The following is a 13,086-nucleotide window of genomic DNA, read 5'->3' on the forward strand; positions in this document are numbered from 1 at the left end:
GACTCCCATCGCACCTAAGCGTGTAGAATCCCTACAATTGGTGACAGACTGCGGGCAGCGGTTCCAAGAAGCACATGTTGCCGTACTGGCGGCTCTGAGCCAGGAGAGCAGATGGTCTGGAAAATCGTGAGTAATACTGACCGAGGTCAGAGAAAGTGACTGTGTTGAGATTTGTGGGATTCCTCTGAGGAGAAGAGGCGTCCAAGAACCTGCGTGGCTGACACCAGCAGGTAACGGACAGGAATCCGTGTTGCACAGACCAGGGTCAGTGAGAGACTGTGTACCTGGAGGGTTCAGTGAGCAAGGTCCTGGAGGGTCAGTGTTGGGAGATTCTAGGAGAAGAATCGGATCCCTGGAGCACGTGGTATGACCTTGGACCTGGTGAGGCGTGAGTGTTGGGCAGTCTTAAGCAGAGACGGATGTCCTGAAGAGCACCTGCTAAGCCCCTGAACCTGGTGAGGCCGGTGTGTTGGGAAACCCTGGGAGGAGGGTCGGCTCCCTGAATAGCACCCGGTGCACCCTGTGTGTTGGACGGTCTCAGGCGGAGACGGTACGTCCTGAATAGCACACAGACAGGACACGTGAGTTTTTTGTGTGGTGTTTTTTTTTCTTTTCTCAACTCAGCCTGCGGTGGCTCAGTGGGAGTCAGGAAGGTGACAAGCGGCTTGCTGTAACTTGGCGGGGTTATGAAGGGGACAAGCGTCTTCCTGTAACTCGGCGGGATTATAAAAGAGGACACCAGATGCTGTGTGTGTGAACAGCAGCCGGTGGTGTCGGTGATCGGTGACAGCAGGAGCTGTGGTGGTGCCAACAAAGACTTGTGTGGTATCGTAAAAGAGACAAACTGTGTTGTGTGAACTGTGGTCTGAGAAGACCGGTATAACGGACATGGGGAAATCCCGAAAGGGGGCGGTGGCCCAAATCGGAGTGGTAGCCCAAAAGGGGGTGGAGTTTCAGAAGGGGCAGTGACCCAAATTGGGGTGGTAGCCCAAAAGAGGGTGGAGTCCCAAAAGGGGGCAGTGACCCAAATTGGAGAAAATGGTTGCCTCAGTGGGTATGTCTGGGGAACCGCAGTGTGTGTATGAATTTGAGGAGTGCGGCATGTATTTTACTGATAACGATGGGCCACAGGTGTGTACCGTGATGCTGCATCGGGAAGGAGTCCCTGGTAGGCTGGACTCAAAGAGTCAGGTGACTCTGACAGGAACTCCTCTCGTTTTATCTCTAACCGAGAAAAACGTCAGGGTTCGCTGCGACCATGGGGTCATTGTGAATTATACGGTGGTCAGAGTTATGATTGAGATGACAAAGGGGAAGTGTCATGGTGGTCCTATGCCATCAAACTTAGTGCATACCTTTGAGAGGGGCCGAGACTTTGTCGTGTTTGATGACGTATGGTCGGGCGATGAAGATGTTTCGACTGTGGGGCCAGCGGACACTGAGACGGTGACGCCTCCTAAAGTGGACAGGTCAGAGGTAGAACTGACCAGAAGAAAAGGTACATCTACCCAACTTACGGACCTGACATCTCGTGACATGACGGATGGTGGGCTGGGAGATGAAACTGACGGGACTGACCCAGTGGTACCCTTTGACAATATAATTAAAGAGGTAGTGGTGCGACACGTGCTGGCCAAAAGAGAACAGGATCGTGAGATACAGCTGATAAAGGAGACAGTGGAAGGACATCTCGAACGGGAAAGGGTCCTAAGGCAAGCAGCTGAGCACAGAGTGGATGAGCTGGAGAAGGAAGTCTCTGAGCTGAGAGGTCACCTGTTAGCGTGTCAAACTATGAACAAAGCTATAGTGAAGGATATGGAGGTGCTCAGAGAGGCCCAAGAGAAGCATCAACAGGAGATTCTCTGGAGAGAGGATGAGCATCGCTACCTGGCAGAGGAGCAGGATAAAGTTCTTCAAGAACTCAGAGGAGTAGTAAAAGGTCTTCTGCGGGAGAAGAGCTGGGACGAAGATGTACAGCGGCCGGGCCCAAGTGATAACAAGGAAGAACTGCCAAAGCCCATCTTGGAAAAGGGTCCTGAAGACTGTAAATCTCAGGAAGATGGTGAGCCAAGAGCTGCACAAGACAGTCACTCAGTCGTGGCAGATATCTTGAGGAAAGTGTCCGTGGTAAACCCAAAGCCGTCTGTCCAGGATGAGAGCAAGTTCACGACCTTCAATTGCGTGATGGAGGTACCCGAAGATGTGCGAGAAGCATGTGCCAGCGAGGGTGTGCATGAGACCTTTAAAAAGGCAGTAAAGGCCTATAGTGTGAACTGGGCACCAGAGACAGACCAGTTGGTGATACTGGCAGAAACGGAAGACACAGAGAGAAGGGTGGCTGTCCTGAAGGAGATGCACCTACAATGTCTAGCACGAAACAGATGCTCGTGGTGCGTAATAGGAAAGCCGCTCAACGTCTGGAGCTTGCGAGGGAAGCTCAAAGGCGGCTGGGCTTTGTTGAAGACATAATTCCATTACCCAGAAATCTGGTGGGGAAAGTCCTTGGCAGACTTGGAAAGGTGATGCAGGAGATGGTAAATCGATCAAGTGTGAAGAGAGTGAGGATCCCACCTGCTGGGGAAATCCAAGTTGCTGTTGAAGATGACATGGTTCCAGTCGTTGTGGATGGCTCGATGGAAAGCATTGGGAAGCTTCGCATGCTCCTGGAATATCGGGTAGCGTACCTGAATGAGATCTAGCAGCTAAGACAGGACCGACTGCAAATGAATAAGCAGATACAGAATGTCAGGTGGCATCCACCTCCAACCCAAAGTGTAAGGACCCGAAGGGATCCTCCAAATAATGAAAGGACAGGTAGTCGAAGACAAGAACGTCGAGAGTCCGCAAGTGGCAGTGCTAATCTTAGTAGCATAGGCACGAGACCCGGTGGTGGACGTAGCGACAGAGGGTCAGACTCAGACCAGCCAGTTAGCCCAACTGGACGTGGGACTCGTGACCGTACAAACCGGGAGAGCCGGCCAGTGAGAGAAAGGTCAGGTGACGGAGCGCACTGCAGACAGGTGGAGACTAAAAAGTGTCTGGTCACGCTGACGGACTTTGACAGGAAGGCCAAAGCCCAAGGCCGAGATACTGACCGCTGGGGGCGGGGGAGGCCTAAGGTAAATATGATGCAGTATGACTGCCGAAACAGATGGAGACGGTCCGCTCGACTTGTAGGGCAAGGTGACATGGGTGCCCGGTCTCGAGATCCCTGGGTGATGTCATGTGTTCAACCCCACAAGTTTGAACAGAGGGGGGAGGTATGTGGTGCAGTGACCACTTTGTCCACTAGGGGGCGCTGTGTGGGTGTCCCAGGTCGGGCCTACAGTCATATCCATTGTGGTAATGGGTATAGGATGCTGAAGGATTGTTATGTATCTCAAGGTGGGTGGCCTTGAGATGAAGGCTTGCTTATGTGCTGATCAGCAGAGCTGATCTGTCATTCCAATGTGTCAGGGAGAAGACTTCAGATGATTGATGAGACGGGCGGATAAATCATCTACAAATCCACCCAGGGGTGTGTTTAAGAGTGTCATAATAAAGTATATGTGTATGAATGCTTGAAGGACCTGTGATGAGGTCATAGCCATGTGACCCGCTGGGCGTGGCTACGGACCATATAAGGTAACCAGAGTAGGTCACATGAGAGAGAGCGCATGGATCTGATTGAGCCATGTGGAAGGTCCCGGCAGGCCTAGGTGGAAGAAGGTGTGCTACCTTCCTGAAGAGCACGTGCTGAGGCTGCTGATCCGGGGAGGCCTATGTATATTGGCTGTATGTGAGGACGGATAAGCCTCCTGTGTTTTGCTGAGGCTCCAGGACTGAGCCTGAAATAATGGACATTTATTCTTGCTTTCGCCTGACCTAAAGGCTATTCCTTGTGTTATGTGCTGCTTTATGGGTTATGAAGCAATAAACCCTATGAACTTTTAAAGGAACGTGCCTCCTGATTGTCTCCTGTCGCACCTAAGCAAGTAGAATTCCTACAATATATAATTATATACAGGAGATGCTCAGGATGTACCAGCTGTACATATATAATTATATACAGGAGATACCCAGGTTATAGCAGCTGTACATATATAATTATATACAGGAGATTCCCAGGTTATACCATCTGTACATATATAATTATATACAGGAGATGCCCAGGTTATACCAGTTGTACATATATAATTATATACAGGAGATGCCCAGGTTATACCAGCTGTACATATATAATTATATACAGAAGATGCCTGGGCTATACCAGCTGTGCATATATAATTATATACAGAAGATGCCCGGGCTACACCAGCTGTACATATATAATTATATACAGGAGATGCCTGGGTTATACCAGCTGTACATATATAATTATATACAGGAGAAGCCCAGTTTATACCAGCTGTACATATATAATTATATACAGAAGATGCCCGGGCTACACCAGCTGTACATATATAATTATATACAGGAGATGCCCAGGTTATACCAACTGTACATATATAATTATATACAGGAGATGCCCAGGTTATACCAGCTGTACATATATAATTATATACAGGAGATACCCAGGTTATACCAGCTGTGCATATATAATTATATACAGGAGATGCCCAGGTTATACCATCTGTACATATAAAATTATTTACAGGAGATACCCAGATAATACCAGCTGTATGTTTATAATCATATACAGGGGATACCTATGTTATGTCAGCATGGTTCATCTCATTGTATACAGAGGATGCTCAGATGATACATCATGCTTCATATCACTATACACAAGAATAGGGTTTACCAGCTGGCTTCCCCTCTGCACATAAAGGAGAGGATGGGCCTGGTAGGAGTGAAATAGCAGGTTGGCAGCAGACAGACATGACAAACAATGTTTTTCTATATATAACCCAGTGCACAGCTGTGTGTGATTATTCATACTCTCCCTCTATGTGTTCGGATGCCACGTGACCCACACCTGCCCATGCATAGAGGACACAAAATGCCGAGGTCGTGGTGCCGCGCCGGAGGCGGCATCTCAGCGGGTCACATTATTGAGGAAAAAAGTCAAAATATTCATCCAGAAATACTTCAAAGCCTGGAATCCAGGGCCTGCTATGGTCCCGGGGCACATATTCGGGGCCAGTCACAGGTCTTACGAGACAAGCACAAGAGACCAGGGACACAAATCTTACAATGGAGTTGGATAGGGTTAGGAATTATTCTATAAATTTATTGTAGGATAGGTACAAGTGTAAGGGGCATGATTTACAGGTTTGATACATGGGATTATAAAGAAGGGCAGGAACAAGGATTATAGGACTAGTGCAGGTGGTAAGGCACAAGGAATAAAGAACTATGAGTGACAAGGATTATATGACAAGTACAAGCGGTGAAAGACGAGAAGTGTATGACTGATACCTGATCAGTTTATAGGACAAGGATAGTTGGTGAGAGACAGAGATTACAGAACAAGTACAGGCCGTGAGGGACTAGGGTTATAGGACTAGTTCAGATGGTGAAGAACACGGATTAAAGGATTAACATTGGCATTGAGGGACAAGGATTATAGGGCAAGTACAGTTGGTACAGTTGGACAAGAAGAGATTGTGATGAGCAAGAGCTATAGAATTGATCTGCTTGAATATGAGACAATTCGAGATGCCAGTAGTGAAGGATAGGGATGATAGGTAAAGTACAGAGGGTGAGTGACAAAGATTATGGGATTTGTACAGACGGTAAGGGGAAGGGATTATAATACATTTACAGGCAGTGAGGGCCGGGGAATACAGAACACTTACAGGTGGTGGTCCAGGAACTTAAGAGGTGGTGATTATAGGACAATTACATTCAATGAAGGTTATGGATTGGAGGACAGTCACAGATCGTGAGAGGCAGGGATCAGAGGACAGTTACAGGTGAATATGGGAAGGGTATAGTTACCAATGGTGAGGAGCAGGGATTAGGGAACAGTTACAGGCAATTAGCAGCAAGGATTACAGTATAGTAAGAAACAATGACGGGCAGGGATTAATAGACTGTTATGGGCAATGGGCTGCAAGTAGAGTTGAGCGAAACGGGTCGGTCAATTTCAAAAGTCGCCGACTTTCGCAAAAGTTGGGTTTCATGAAACGAAACAAAACGAAACCCGACCATAGCGTGAGGTCGACAACCATGGCGCCAAAGTCGCGTTTGAAATGATGCTTCAGCACCCTTTTTCAGCCAATGATGGAGGACGCACACTGTGGGCAACGCGATGACATAGGCAGCGGTCACCACCGTCTTTGAGAAGGACATGCAAGTGACTGGCTTGCTTTGTGTGGCGTCACAGGGGCTATAAAAGGGCGTGCATGCCGACCGCCATCTTACTTCTGCCAAGCTCAGAATAGGGAGAGCTGCTGCTGATTCTGTAGGGAGAGCGTTAGGCTGGGAAGAAGAACAAAAAACTGCTTCTGCTGCTAGCGATTTCCACTTACAACACACCAGTTAGTGTGCAGTGCAAGGGGAGGCTATATTTTTGTGCATCAGCTCTGTTGGTTATTAGACTGCCTTATAAGGCTCCCTGATAGCTGCATTGCTGTTTGCACACTGCTGTGCAAACTGCTTTTTTAAAAGTAAAAATACTTTTCTTCCTCTTTTCTGCCCAGTTACCAAGCGTTCATTTTTCCACACTTTTGTGTGCAGCAGTCCTGCTTATTAGGCTGCCTGCTGCCATACTTGGACTGAGAGCATCATTGTCAGCGTCCTCAAATCTCTAGGGAGATTCAAATTCTCCCCAGTCCTATATAGACATTTTATACACCATCCAATTTCAGCCTATTATATTGAGGCTGTAATCTACACTGGGCCTGAGATATTAGTTCAGTGTCCTCAAGTCTGTAGGGAGATTCAAATTCTCCCCAATACTAAACTGTATACACCTTGTACCTTGTTTTACAGTATCATATTGCTGGTGGTATTTTGGGTACATTTTCCCAAAAATGAGGAAGTGTGTTGGAAGAGGCCGTGGAAGTGGGCGGGGGTTGCCAGCTGGTAATGATGTTGTTGGTGGTGGTGGTGGATCTGCTGATAGCGGCAAAAGCACAATAGCACCTAATGCAGGAGGTGTTGAGCCTGCGTCATCGTCTGGCTCCACAAGGCCTCGAAGCCTCCCTTTTCTGGGAGTAGGTAAACCGCTTTTTAAGCCGGAGCTTCAGGAACAAGTTTTGGCTTACATTGCTGACACAGCCTCCAGCTCTATCGCCTCCTCTTCTGAACTTTCAAAAAATAAAAGCACTGAGTCGTCATTGGAGGCTCATGGTCAGGAACCACACCATTCCTTGTGTCCTTCACACCTACCAAAAGTAAAGGATGTGGCAGGCCACACTACAGATTACTCCATGGAGCTCTTTTCACATACCAAGTCAAATCGTGAATTACCCAGTCAAATAAGAATCTGACATGGAGTGCACTGATGCACAGCCACTGCTAGATTTATCTGCTGGTACATTCACTCAGAGCACTACATTGTCCTCGCAGTGTACTGAGCCAGAATCTGACCCTGATGAAACTTAGGTGCCCCTTCCCGCATACTATACCACCTTACATGGTGAGACAGAGGAAGGTGCACATGACATTGAAGAGGAGGTGATGGATGACCCAGTTGTTGACCCAGATTGGCATCCATTGGGGGAAGAGGGTGCCGCTGCCAATAGCTCAGAAGAGGAGGAGGAGCATCCACAGCAGGCATCGACATCGCAACAGCTGTTATCTGGTAGGCCCAGAGCAGTCCAAAAAACGGGTTACAAAAACCAAAAGAGTTGCAGGACAGCTAGGCCAGACGGTCAAATTAGCACAGCGTGCAAGGCCTCAAAATATCTTCCATAGTAGGAAGAGTGCAGTGTGGCACTTTTTTGAACAAAATCCTAATGATCAGGCAAAGGTTATCTGAAAGCAGTGCGCAAAGACCTTTAGCCGAGGGAAAAATCTGAGAAATTTGAATACCAGTTGCATGCTTAGACATTTAACCACCATGCACTTGCAAGAGTGGACGGACTACCAAACCTCACGTACCACATGTGCAACTGCTCCCAATGAGGGTAGCCAGCAACGCTACATCGTTTCCCCCACTGTAAGCCCACCGGTTAGCACACTACCTGCAGCAAATGTTGAGGTGTTGTCGCAAGGCCAAAGCAGTCCGGAAATCACAATGTTATTGCTACGAAAGACTGAATCTAGGCCATCAGAAAGAACACCAACTCCATCACCATCATCAACCCTCTCTCAGTCCGCCATGTCCACCGCTAGTTACACCATATGCAGCTCTCAAGTCCAGCTCACCCTACCAGAGACTATGAGTAGGACAAGAAAGTACTCATCCTCTCATCCGCATACACTGGGTTTGAATGCCCACATTGCCAAACTAATCTTGTTAGAGATGATGCCCTACTGGTTGGTTGAAAGCGAAGCTTTCCGAGAACTCATGGCCTACGCAGTATCACGCTATGACCTACCCAGTCGGCACTTCTTTTCTCGCAAAGCCATCCCAGCCCTCCACCTTCATGTGAAAGACCGCATTGTCCATTCACTCAAGCAATCAGTGGGTGGAAAGGTGCACCTCACAACAGATGCATGGTCCAGTAGGCATGGCCAGGGCCGTTACGTGTCCATCACTGCGCACTGGGTTAATGTGGTGGATGCAGGGTCCACAGGGGACAGCGGCGGTGGGACAGTGCTGCCTAGCCCACGGTATAGGAAACAGTTGGGTGTAGGCTTTCGACCCTCTTCCTCCTCCTCCAAAAGCGAAAGCTCGTCCACAGAGCGCAGTCGCACGAACACTCCATCCGCAGCTGTCAGTGTTGCACACTCAGTGTCCCACTATCGAACAGCTAGTGGTAAGCGTCAGCAGGCTGTGTTGAAGATGATGTGTTTGGGTGACAGACACACCGCGGAGGTATTGGCCGACTACTTGAAGCGACAAACTGAGTCATGGCTGGGCAGTCTACATCTTGAGGCAGGCCAGGTAGTTAGTGATAACGGCCGGAATTTTGTGGCAGCCATAGCCATTTCAAAACTCCGACACATACCTTGACTGGCTCACTCCTTGAACCTGGTGGTGCAGTGCTTCCTAAAAAATTATCCGGAGTTAACAGGCCTGCTCTAGAAGGTCCGAAGTCTGTGCTCGCACATCCGCCGGTCGCCCGTACACTCCATTCGTATGCAGAAGCTGCAGCGATTGCTCCAACTTCCCAAGCACCGCCTAATTATCGACGTTGCAACAAGGTGGAACTCCACCCTGCATATGTGTTGTCACCCGCCGTCAGACACACCGGCGTACTATGAGGGGCCCAGTGCCAGTACCGACGCCCACGAGTGGGCCCTCCTTACTTGGGCAGGGCCCCAGCATTTGCAATATTTACCTCTCCCTGCTCCTCCGCTGTGTAGTCTGGGCTGTCAAATCCTTCCCTGGGACTGCCACTACAAATTTGGTGAACTGATAGATGATGGTTAAGACGTAGCTATGCCCTGTCCTGCTGGCCGGGCTCTAGCTTCAGATGATCAATGGCTTCCATTTCTTATGGATGTCGACTCACAATGAGATGCAGTGGTGGTTTATCATCAGCTTTCACAGTTTTCCTACTCACAGACGTGTGACATTCCTGCCCACATTTTTAAATGTGCCCTCTCATGCCAATCCAATAGTATCGCCTACAGCCTGTGGCTTCTGTCTTTTGCACTCCAAAGTTACGTGACAGATCATGATAGGCAGTGAGGACCATGTCTACATCGCTCCCTGTGATCAAAATTTGAAGGAGATGAGTAACAGTAATGGGATCAACGGTACTGCGATACAGCAACGCTTTATTCACAAAGAACTGATTTCGCTGTCTCCACACACAAAGTAATTGAGGGTCAGCATCGCCTCTGAGAATTCTCCTGGGAATTTTTTCCTCTGATTAGTAATTCCTAAATTTCTGCAATCACTCGACTTTATGTCTGTACTTTTATCCATCTTGTTTCCTCTTGCGGAGAGTCTGGACTGCCTTACTGAGACAGAAATATATATGAAGATTTAAAAATACCCCAACATATACAATACCCCAACAACGTATACTGGTGTACGCTTCAAAAACATTTCCTTTTTTCTACTTTTTAGATTGTTGTCTAATCCATACTGAGGCTGTGAGTGTCTTTGTCGGACTCCAGAAATAAACACGGAGATTTTAAATGTTTAAACTATGCTATATATACCTGTTATCCGGTGAAACTGTACCCTTTCTTAACTTTCTGCAATCTTGTCGAATCCATACTGTGCCTGAGACCGTCTGAGTCTGCCTCCTGATTACAGATCAGTGGTGTTTGAGTGGAACTGTTGGCCAAGTTCAAATTCTAGCTGTTTTAGGTGGTGTTAGATCCGTTCGTCGAACTACAACACTTTGATTAAAATTCGGCTGTTCGAGAACGTTTCGTTAAACAAAAGCGTATCTTTTTTTTCACATTAATAATGGTTTTCAATGATAATAGACAGTTTTAGGGCATAGTAGCGGTGTCTGGTAGCCAGCGGTGTAGTACACCTGTGAAGGAGCTACACCGTGTGTGTTTCTAATAATTTTTTACCGCATATTGACCTGAAAATCCTTTTGGGCCTAGTAACTGTGTCTGCTACTCAGAAGAGGAGCCCACCCGTGAACCGAGCTATGCCGCCTGTTTATGAAAGAACCAGTTTTTGACTGCATTTACACCACTTAATACTTTGGGCCTAGTAACTGTGTATGCTTTTTGTTTGTGTTTCGGTCAGTGGATGGTGTGAACATTGTACAACAGACTTGTTCACATTTGTGCATGTCACATGTGTTTTTAATCCAGTTTTTTTCGTGCTTATGCATGATTTGAGAGACCCCACCCCTCTCTTGTGTGACATGCACATAAGGAGCTGTCTTACACCACGTGCCCATACTAGAAAGCGCCTGTCTTAATCCTGCTCATTTAGACACTGTTCATATGTTCAGGTTTTAAATACATTAGATAGGGACTGCTTCAATACGGGTTACCTTGTCGAGGTGGAGCAGCTTGGCATACATTTTTTTGCAAAAAAAGTATCGACTAAATACCCTGTATTTGCTGTTTCATCAGCACTTGCTGACTACTGTCATATGTCTTACTGCAAGGTATTTCTGCACATTTGTCATTCTGTGTTTTTTGTTTGTGTTTCGGTCAGTGGGTGGTGTGAACATTGTCCAACAGACTTGTTCACATTTGTGCATGTCACATGTGTTTTTTTAATTCAGCAGAGGAGCCCACCCGTGAACCGAGCTATGCCGCCTGTTTATGAAAGAACCAGTTTTTGACTGCATTTACACCACTTAATACTTTGGGCCTAGTAACTATGTATGCTACTCAGCAGAGTTGGCCACCCGTGAACCAAGCTATGCCGCCTGTTTATGTAAGAACTGTGTGCTACTCAGCAGAGGAGCCCAACTGTTAAGCAAGCTACAGCACCTGTGGTTTGGACACTTAATTTTTTCACATTCTTTCTGGAATGCCGTTTAGGCTTAATTCCGGAATTACGGTTGACCTGCACTTACTGGGAAATGCTTGTTTGCGGGGAAGAATTGTAATCCCAGATCCCCATCACTAACAGGGTTCAGCGTGTTATCCACACCTGTAAGCGATACACGCTGGTCCTTTCATTGTAGCACGCGTGCAGCCCCGGACATGTAAGGGCATGACAGACCTGTTATTGGCCGATCTTGCGTGCCAGAGCCTCGCGTGTCCCTCTAGTAAGCTGAACGCGGACCGCGGGGGCATGCCTGAGTCTCGTTTGTTAACGGAATTAAGCTTGCAATCTGTGCAGCTTTTTTGTGGATGGCATGGTTGAGGTTGCCCGTGTTGAGTCCAATTAAGCTGCAGGCTCCACTCCTGGTGTTGCCCTTCTGGACATTCCTTTAAGGTTCAGCTTTGCAACCATACTGTCCCCGGAAACCAAACACTTTTCCTGACAGTGATATTCTGGTCAAAGAGCGCAATGACATCACGTCTGTACACCCTCTGCCTAAACAGTCCAAGTGCAGAGAGATGGAAGATGGGGACGATGAGGAGTCCAGAGTACAGGGATTCCCTAGCAAGGAGACTTATTTAATTGTTTTAAAGGTTGGGAGCAATTTTTGGGGAGCACGATACTCTGGAGAATGATACCTGGGGCCCACCATACACTGGAGCATTCCAAAGGTGGACATCAGTCACTGGAGCAGCATTTACAGGGCCCATTATACACTGGAGCATTAGAAATGGGGCCCATTATATATGGAGCATTATTTGGGCCCATAAGACACTGGAGCTTCATCCATGGTGAACAACATTTACTGTAGCATTATGTGGAGCTCATCATACACTGTATCGAACATTATATGGGACCAATGATTCTGTATGGAGAAATATATGGGCCTCAGTACTCTGTATGGCGCACTATGCGGTGGCTATAATACTGTATGGAGGAAAATACTGTCTGTTTTTGGAGCTATTGGAGAATTTAAAATGGATATCAGTCATGTGATATGAGAATTGAAGTATTTTTCATTGTACTGTACCGCTATTTCTCTGCCATATCAAAGGATCATGAATTGTGTCATGTGTTAAAGGAGCCCAGTGACACTCTTTGGCCCTGGGCCCACGAAAATCTGGAGCCAGCCCTACCCCCCACAACTTTAGCCAAATAACCCCCAGTTTTCAATGCCTAACTATTATTATAAAGTAAATTAAGGTTGACAAGCTTAAGGAATAAGAATTGATGTTTTTGGCATTAAAATGGGCACTGTAGGTGTGTTTCCTGCCCTCCACTCCCTGCCGACTTTTCTTCCCCATTGACTTGCATTGGGTTTCGTGTTTCAGTCGGCCTTCGACTTTTCACGATAAGCGGCCGATTTCGTTCGACCCGACTTTTGCGAAAGTCGGGTTTCGAGAAACCCGACTTGACCCGAAAAAAGGCAAAGTCACTCATCTCTAGCTGCAAGGAATGCAGTGCAGTTACAGGTGGTGAGAGGAGAGATAAGAGGACAGGTACAGGTGTTTAGTGGCTGGGATTAGAGGACATTTACAGGCGGTAAAGGGCAGGTCAGCGGTCAGATAAAG

At 47.4% G+C, this 13,086-nt stretch overlaps 1 protein-coding gene across 1 annotated transcript in view; it reads right to left on the minus strand.

Moving 5' to 3' along the window:
* The window catches only part of KCNN3 (potassium calcium-activated channel subfamily N member 3), a 217,832-nt gene that overhangs the window by 174,143 nt on the left and 30,603 nt on the right, over positions 1-13,086 (minus strand). The gene's annotated exons all lie outside the window — the stretch shown is intronic.

Source organism: Dendrobates tinctorius, unplaced genomic scaffold (genome assembly GCF_039654945.1).
Source record: "Dendrobates tinctorius isolate UK_male_01 unplaced genomic scaffold, ASM3965494v1 ptg000019l, whole genome shotgun sequence".
NCBI classification, from domain to species: Eukaryota; Metazoa; Chordata; class Amphibia; order Anura; family Dendrobatidae; genus Dendrobates; species Dendrobates tinctorius.